This window comes from Dermochelys coriacea, chromosome 12, assembly GCF_009764565.3.
Source record: "Dermochelys coriacea isolate rDerCor1 chromosome 12, rDerCor1.pri.v4, whole genome shotgun sequence".
In the NCBI taxonomy this organism is placed as follows: domain Eukaryota; kingdom Metazoa; phylum Chordata; order Testudines; family Dermochelyidae; genus Dermochelys; species Dermochelys coriacea.
In genome coordinates, this window is record NC_050079.1 from 144,923 (window position 1) to 153,375 (window position 8,453).

An 8,453-nucleotide genomic window follows, 5' to 3' on the forward strand; every position below is an offset into this window, starting at 1 on the left:
CCCCCTGCACACACTGTCACACCTGATCTTTTCCCCTGAAGCCCGACCCAACCCTACCCTACCCCTCTCCCACACACACAACATGGGACACAGCCTCTCTGTGACTCACCTAGGTCGGGACTTGCCTCTGCATCGCCCCAACAGGGGAGCAGAGAGCCTGAAGGGGCACTGGAGACAGATGGAGATCGGCCGGAATAGAAAAGACTTCCCTTCGCTTCTTCCGAGTCCTGTTGACCTCACCCAGGAGAAGTTCCAGCACCAGGTGGGCTCAAAGCACCAACCGTCCCCTCAGCAGCAGAAGGTGGGAACCAGCTCGATCACACAGAAGGAGGCTCCCCACCTCTGCTGCTGCTGTCCTGCAGCCTTTCATATGGATTTGTTTTAGTTAATGCAACCCCCTCACCCCCAATCCATCCATGGAACAATGAGAACAGAATGATTAACTGTGGGCTCCAGTGGTGCAATGGAGTTTGGGTATTTGATGATTTTGTAACCAATTGGTTAGGATATTATTCTCAAGCCTCCCCAGGAAAGGGGGTGTGTAAGGCTTGGGGGGATATTTTGGGGGAAGATGTCTCCAAGTGGGCTCTTTCCCTTTTCTTTGTTTAAAACGCTTGGTGGTGGGAAAATACCATTCAAGGACAAGGCAAAGTTTGTACCTTGGGGAAGTTTTTAACCTAAGCTGGTAAGAATAAGCTTAGTGGGTCTTTCATGCAGGTCCCCAAGTCTGTACCCTAGAGTTCAGAGTGGGGAAGGAACCCTGACAGCTAGACTGGATGTACCCGGAATTCATGCCCCCGCCTTTGTGATGCCCAACCCCCAACACCTTCCCAGGGCTCTAGCTGAAGGCAGAACATTGGCCTGAGTGGCCAAGAAGAGGTTTCAGTCCTGAAGAAAGCAGGACTTTCAGCACAAAGGGAAAACTGCACAAGCCCAACTGCAAAGGGACTTGAGCCCTCAATTGCCTGATCGGAAGTCAGACTCCTTATCCATTAGACCACATGAGAAAAGCCTTTCCAAGCACTTCTTTGGAAAAGTGGACACTGTGTTACTGGGGTCAGCTACTGAGGGGGGCAGAGACTCTCTGGGCACAAGAAGTCGAGTTTCCAGCGAGACGTGAGACTTAATTCTATGGATCCAAGTGCAGGACTTTGGCAGGGAGGCTTAGGGATGGGGGATTGGGGTGCAGCGAGAGGGCCGGCTGTCTAGGTGCAGAGATTAATTGACCCAGACATGCAGGAGGCAGGAAGAGGAGGAGGAATCGGCAGTGGCTGTGGAGAAAAGGAGGATGGGGAGAGGCTCTCAGCAAGCCTGGCCAGCTCAGTCCATAGAGCATCAGACTCTTAAGGGGAGGGTCCAGGTTCAAGCCCCTGTCCAGGCACTCAGCTCTTGTGTGCCAGGAGCCAAATCATTCCTGGTGGTGTCCAGAGCCATGTGTGGGAAAGGGAGGCTGAGACTTGTGCACCCTGCTCTGTGGCAGGGATCCTGGTAGCTCAGACTCAGGGAAGGCTTCTGTACTCAGAGGTGCTGATTTTGAGACTTCCTGGGGGTTGCTTGACCCCTGTCCAGTCTCTTGCCATGCCGCCCTCTTTCTTCCTCTCCCCACTTCTCCCACACATCTGATCACTGTCAGGTTGGAGGAGCTGAAGGAGAAGAGAAGGAGCTTGTGGGCCAGGCCTGCTAGCCGGTGGGAGGTGCTGGGGTGGGCAGCTGGCTGCCAGTGGGTGCTGAGCACCTGTTTTTTTGTTTCTGTTGTTGCTGCAGCCCTGTAGCACCCAGGGAGTTGGCACCTCTGGCTGCACTGACGGCTCCTTTCACACTCTAGAGGGACGAACGGACCCAGGGTTATGGCTGATCTATGGGGCAGGGCGCGTTAGGTGAGTGGCAGAGGCTTCAGGTGCTGAGAGTTTGCCTAACACCTCAAGGGCACAGTGTGAGGTGGTGTCCCAGGGACCTCTATGAAAGGAGCAGAACAGGATTTACCTGTGGTGGGGAGAGAGTTGAGAGCGTCTCAGGGGGTGTAGAGAGTATTGCCAGGGTTAGAGACTGGCTAAAACACAGGTCTCGCTGCGAGCAGGATTCGAACCTGCGCAGGGGAACCTCATTGGATTTTGACTCCAACGCCTTAACCACTCAGCCATCACAGCTGCGAGCACCCTAGTGCTTCAATGCCACAGAAACTGGTAAATAATCGCAATGCCCAGGCTTGACGTCATCTAAAATACAGAATTCCCACAGCAAACCTGGCTCCGAAAGCACATGGGGGATTTGGGGTTTGTTCTCTTTGCTTGGCCATGTGCAGTCACACAGGGAGGGCTTTTAAACGTCTCCCCTCTCACAGAGCGGGAATGGGAAATGATTCTCTACTTGAAGCATGATGTGAATGCGGCTGTCTGTGCTTAGGGACTGACCTGTGCTAGAGAAACCAGTGACACACAGAACCAGGCTAAGGAAAATGTTTCTTGGAGTCAATAACTGGAATAGCAGCAGTATTGTGCAGGAAAATGTCTCACAAGAGGCGTTAGCGCATTGGTGGTTTGGTAGCAGAAGTCACACCCCTTTCCTGGGGAGGCTTGAGAATAATATCCTAACCAATTGGTTACAAAATCATCAAAGACTCAAACTCCATTGCACCACTGGAGTCCACAGTTAATCCCTGTTCTCATTGTTCCATGGATGGATTGGGAGGTCTAGCTTTGGGTTCTGGCCAACAGAGGGATGAGTTTTATTGTCTCCAAATTTCAGTCGAAAATTTCAGACCCAAACTGTGTGTGGTGGGGGTTTCTGTGGTTTGCATTTGGTTTGTTTTGTTTTTCTCATTTGAAATGTCCTTGATAATTTGTCTGGAAAACGGTTTGGACAAGGCCAAGAATGAGTTAGAACAATTAAAAATCTCCATGGGAGTGAGGGGGTCCCTCAGCGCCGGGGGAGGGTTGGAGATTTTCATGAGGGGAGTTGAGGAGATAAATGAGAGGCTTTTGCTCCAGAAGTGGGAGAGGCTTGGCAGGTTCATTTTTACCAAGTGAACCCCCCTCCCCAACACACACGCACACACACACATGTACACATTGCTCCCCTGATGCTGCTGCCCCAACTCAAACCCCACTGTCTCCCCCATCATGTGACCTACAGCTTCCTGCTGACAAAGCCCTTAGATATCAGAGAAAAGCTCCCCTAGTCTGCCCCTTCTCCCAGCTGAGCCTGCCCCACACAGGGCACAGGACAACACCGACCTAGCTGGATCTCGCGGCAGATGACCAAGGATGCGCGTTGCTGACACAAGGAGCCAAGTGTGCACACACCCAAGCAATGTAATAACTGGGTCAGTTCCAGTGACATAAATGTGTAGTACAGACATTGCCTGAGTATTTCACTCCATGCACTGAGGTGGGAATGTAAAACACCCACCCACCATTGAATTCCCACAATTTACTATCTCTGCCCTTCCCAGAAAGTCATAAACTTCAGTTCATTCTTGCTAGCACAGGGGAAATTCAAGTGACACTAAAGTTTACGATTGATTAAATAATGTTTAGAGTATTATTAATATAATAGAAAAATTAACAGTAATTTCTCGACAAAACACCACAAGGTGAAACAGGAACAGAGACAAACCTTGTCAGTAAAGTCTCTTTTCCCCAAAGATGCTCAAAATATTCTTAATTCCCACCCCACTGCCATAGGACGTCTGTACAGGTTAAGTTCCCTACATCCATCTTCCCATTAGAATTGCCCGTGTTGGACATTCCCAGACTTGGACATTGCTGAAATAGAGAATTTGAGCAGGAAACCAGGCTCCCTGCACCAAGAAGGGGGGCGGGGGCCTGTTCTTCCTGTCACTTATTCCTTTATAATACCACAGAGAAAGATTTTTCAAAAGCCAAACCATCCCCGCACCATCCTCAGACAGCCAATGAACAGGGAAAAGGTTACAGACAGAAGAGACCTTAAAAACAGTTAAGTCACAACAAGCCCAACTCACAAAGTCATCGAGTAGTTAAAACAATAGCCTGCTAATGTTTTGTCATTTTTGTGGGCAGGAGCTGTGGAAGCCCCCTAAAAGTGTGGGGGCCACAGGCACAAAAACTGTGGCCCACCACTTCCCCCTGAGCCACCACCCTCCCCACAAGATCCCAACCCCATATCGCCCCATGTCCCCAAGACCTTGCCCTCCTCTTCCTCCTCTCCACCCTCTCCTGCAGTCCCTTGCCCTTAGTGCTGGTAAGGAGTTGGAGGGCATAGTCCCCCCACCTCTAAAAGTTGGAGGCCAGGCCCCACTCCCTCCCCTACCCATTCCAGCACCTCTGCTTCTGGGACTATTTTATTCTCCCCCATCTCTCTCAACCAACCATTTCCATCCTTCAGCTCAGTAACAGTCCCACACTCTTTGCTTCCTACACACAAAGATTCACACACAGACCTTGCAAGAAAAACCTCCCCAAGGAGTCAGAAGCACCTGAAGTCCTGGAAAATCGAGGAGAACTGACAGTGGGACCCAGAGAGGTTCCCCAGCAGATGAAGGGGATCCCCTGCTGCCCAGGATCACAAATTGTAGGGAAGAACCAATTGGGTTTGTTTTTGGGAAGCTGCCTGGAATCAGATCTAAAATCATTATTTAGTCTGAGATACGGTTACACCAGCCACAACCCTAGTGTCACAACTCTTGAAATCGCTTGAACCTTATATTTTTCCAGCCATAGAACTAAAGAGATTTGAAATAAACCCCTGTTTAGAGTCAATGAGGAGTGAGGGATCTTGGGGCTTTTCATTTGTGAGCCTCTGGCACCATCACGTAGCCATTTGAGTTTACTCCTTATAACAGTGGTCACCACCCGTCAATTGCGATCCACTGGTCAATCCTGGAGCCTCGGCCAGTCAATCCCGATCTCTGAGCGGCTAAAAGTCCCGCTGCGCAGTGGGGCTCAAAGGCTGCCTGCCTGCCCTGGCCCCAGGCCCCTCCCAGACCCGGCTGGCTGCTGGCACATCTCTGTGTCCGGTGGGGAAAGGGGAAGGTGAGGCAGATCCACGCGCTGCCCCCGCCCCCAGAACTGTCCCCGCAGCTCCCATTGTTTGGAACCGGCCAATGGGAGCTGTAGGGGTGGACTTTGCAGGTGCGGGCAGCGCATGGAGACCCGCTGCCCCGTCCCTCCCAGGGGCCGCATGCACAGACGTGACAGCAGCCAGCTGATGACTGGGAGCCGCCTGTGGTAAGCGGCTCCGAGCAGGAGCCTGGACCCCAACCCCCAGCCCGGAGCTCCCTCCAGACACTCACCCCAACACTCTGCCCCAGCCCGGAACCCCTCCTGCACTCAAAGTCCCCCCCAGAGATTACACCCCACAGCCCCTCCTACACCCTGACACTCTGCCCCAGCCCGGAGACCCCTCCTGCATCAAGCTCCCCCCCAGAGCCTGCACCTCTCACTCCCTCCCACACCCCAGCACTCTGCCCCTCACGCGCAAGCTGCTAGGCAGCAGCTTTGGTAACAGCACCTTAGTGTCTAGGTGTCTCTGTGGCACAAGGGGTCAGCGCGTTTGGTTATGAACCAAGAGGCTGGTGGTTCGAGCCTACCCAGGGGGAGCGATAAGCCTGGGCTACTTCCTTGCTGCTCAAGACCTGCTGGGAGCCTCAAATGCCCCTTTTGGCCACCTCAAAACCGTCTTTCTTGGCCTCAGGGGGTTCAGCTGGTGGCCCTCAGAGTGCGCTGGATGTGACCCAGAATCCCGTCTCCCAGCAGCCACGACAAGGACTTGGGCTTAATCCTCACGGACGATCACAAAACCTTCAGCCAGGAACGTTTCACTCCCTTCCCACCCAAGCAGCAAGGGAGAAACGGACGAGACGCGCCTGCTCGAAGACGCCTCCCTCCAACTTCCCTGTTGGCTGCGCAAAGCCCTTGGCCTGCCTCATGCCTCGTCAGGGAAGCGCGGCCATGCTGCCCCCGCCTGAGTCCCGGCCGCAGCCTGGCCTGGCCTGGCTGAAGGAGTGCAGAGCCCCGCGACTCAATGGCAGGTTGAGTCGGGAGCCTCGGCTCCTTCCCCTGACAGCCACACAGAGCTGCCCAGAGCTGCCCAGCATCCCGAGAGCCTCCCTCGTGTTCTCCTGCAGCAGCCGCCTGCCGCTGCGGGTGGGAGAAGGGGACGAGGAAGCGCGGCTGCCTCAGGCTGGGACAGGAGCCCTCACCACATGCAGGCCTCTTGCCTTCAGCCCAGGCAGCCAGAGGTGCCAGGGAGCTACCTGGCAGGCCCCCACCTCAGCCACCTCTGGCCTCATGGCCTAGGCTCTTGGGGCTCTGCTGGTCGCTGCCTCGCTTGAAGGCCCAGAGCAAAAGAAACAAGCAACTGCCTAGCAGGGGATGGTTTAGATCCATCAACCTCTGGGTTATGGGCCCAGCACGCTGCCGCTGCACCACTCTGCTGGGCCTTCGACCACAGCCCCCAGCCCCCAGCATCTGGATTTTGGGGCAGATTAATCTTTTGTGGGCCCTGGTGCAAAATATATTTGTGGGCCCCTATGTCGTCATTGTGGGCTCCGAGCATGGGCCTGGTGTGGCAGGGCCATTGGTGCCCTAGTGTACCCGGTACGGAATCTCAGAGACATTTTTCATTTTGATCACACACCTCTACATGACTATCTGCATTGCCATACACAGCTCCCGCAGCCCCCAGTTCTACTCATTGAGCTCTACCCATGTGGGTTTATCAGTGTCCACAGTGAGCAGAACTTTCCTAGTGATCAGGGAAGCCCCCCACAGATTTATCTCCTTCCTCATTCAGACCTTCTATAGCCATGTCTCCAGTGCCACCCTATGTCACCAGTCACTGTGTGTGGTCCCAGTCTCAGCTCCACGATCCAAAGCCAGCAGATGCCTGGTCAGTTCTGACAAATCCCCTCCCCAGTGCCCAACCTGCCATTGGAGCAAGCCCCTTGCAAACACCATTTCCCCAAATGAGAACTTAGCCCTTGGGAATCTGAAGACACCAGCCTTTCTCCCTCTGCTCCCATCTACGGGCTAGTCTACTGCCTGGTCACCACCATCTCTCCTCATGCTTGTTTCCTTTCTACTTTGGACATGCTCCCCAACCAGCTGGGACTATTCTCCCACTGCAAGCCTGACCTGCTTCCTCTTTCCCTGCTTCCCTTGACATTCCTTTCCTATGGGTGATCTCTGTTCCTTGAGGTTAATTCCAGTTTCTTCATCTGCTCCTAGCTTAAGAGTCCCCATTAGTCACTGAGCCACCTGCAGCTTCTCTGATTATAGCCATGGGGCCAATTGTCAGAGGCCAGCCTGAGATAGCTGCCGCTACTAGTCAAGGGAGGGGTGGCAATTCCAAGGCTGAGCATGCTTGAACCTTGCAACAGCGGCACTAGGGCCTCTAAATCCTCAGCACTGGCCCTAGGCAGCAGCAGACTCTGCAGTTAAGCGCTTCCCTCCTCTAGGCCATGGCTTTAAGTAGCTGAGTTGCCCATCACCTGCAGCAGAGGCCACCAATTCCCACGCACACTCAGCTAGCATGTAGTTGTGCAGAAAGTGCAGCCTGGATGATTTTGGTGGCTGGGGTACCAGGAAGTTCCCATCCCTGAGCAGCAGCTCTGCAACAAGCTCACGTGGCCACTCTCTGCTGTAGGACCAGGACCACTCCTGCAGCGCTGCGAGAGGGGAGGAAGCGAGTGTTATGGGCCCGTCTGAGCTTGGGCCTGGCACGATGGAGCCATTGGTGCCAGGGTGAACCTGGTCCTGTCCGGACTAGCAGATTGCAAGCTCTAGCACGGGCAGCAGATGTGCAGGCTGCACAGCCTTGGTAAGAGCAGCCATGTCTCTAGGTGTCTCTGTGGCGCAATGGGTCAGCGCGTTCAGCTGTTAACCGAGAGGATGGTGGTTCGAGCCCACCCAGGGACGCTGGTGACCTTGTGCTATTTCCTTGCTCTTCAAGATGTGCTGGGAGCCTCAAAGGCCCCCTTTTTGCCACCTCAAAACCATCCCTCTTGGCCTCAGCGGGTTCAGCTGGTTGCCCGAAGAGTGCGCTGGATGCGAGTCAGAAACTCATCTTCCAACAGCCATGCTGGGTGCTCGGGCTTAATCCTCAAGGTCGAGAGCAAAACCTTCAGCCCTGAACATTTTGCTCCCTTCCTGCCTCCGCCAAGTGGCAAGGGAGAAAGGGACAAGACACGCCGGCTCGAAGATGCTTCCCTCCCACTTCCCTGTAGGTTGCGCAAAGCTCTTGGAGTGTCTCATGCCTCCTCAGGGAAGCACGGCGATGCTGAGTCCCGGCCGCAGCCTATCCCTGCCCCGGCTGATGGAGCGCAGAGCCCTGCGAGTCAACCGCAGGTTGAGTCAGGGCCACATAACCCGCCCTTTCCGTACTCCGGGGCTGGTGAGGCTGGGGCCGCACAGCCCACTCTGTGGCTCGGGGGAAGCCTGGGGGCAAAAGCCTCTGGTGGGAGCTGACTGCTG

General features: G+C 54.4%; 2 non-coding genes across 2 annotated transcripts; one reads left to right on the top strand and one right to left on the bottom strand.

The window, feature by feature from the left end:
* Nucleotides 1–2,065: 2,065 nt before the first annotated feature.
* Nucleotides 2,066–2,147, bottom strand: TRNAL-CAA. The gene has a single exon. It is a non-coding gene; the product is annotated as a tRNA-Leu (tRNA).
* A 5,677-nt stretch (nucleotides 2,148–7,824) lies between these two features.
* TRNAN-GUU lies at nucleotides 7,825–7,898 on the top strand. The gene has a single exon. It is a non-coding gene; the product is annotated as a tRNA-Asn (tRNA).
* Nucleotides 7,899–8,453: the final 555 nt, after the last annotated feature.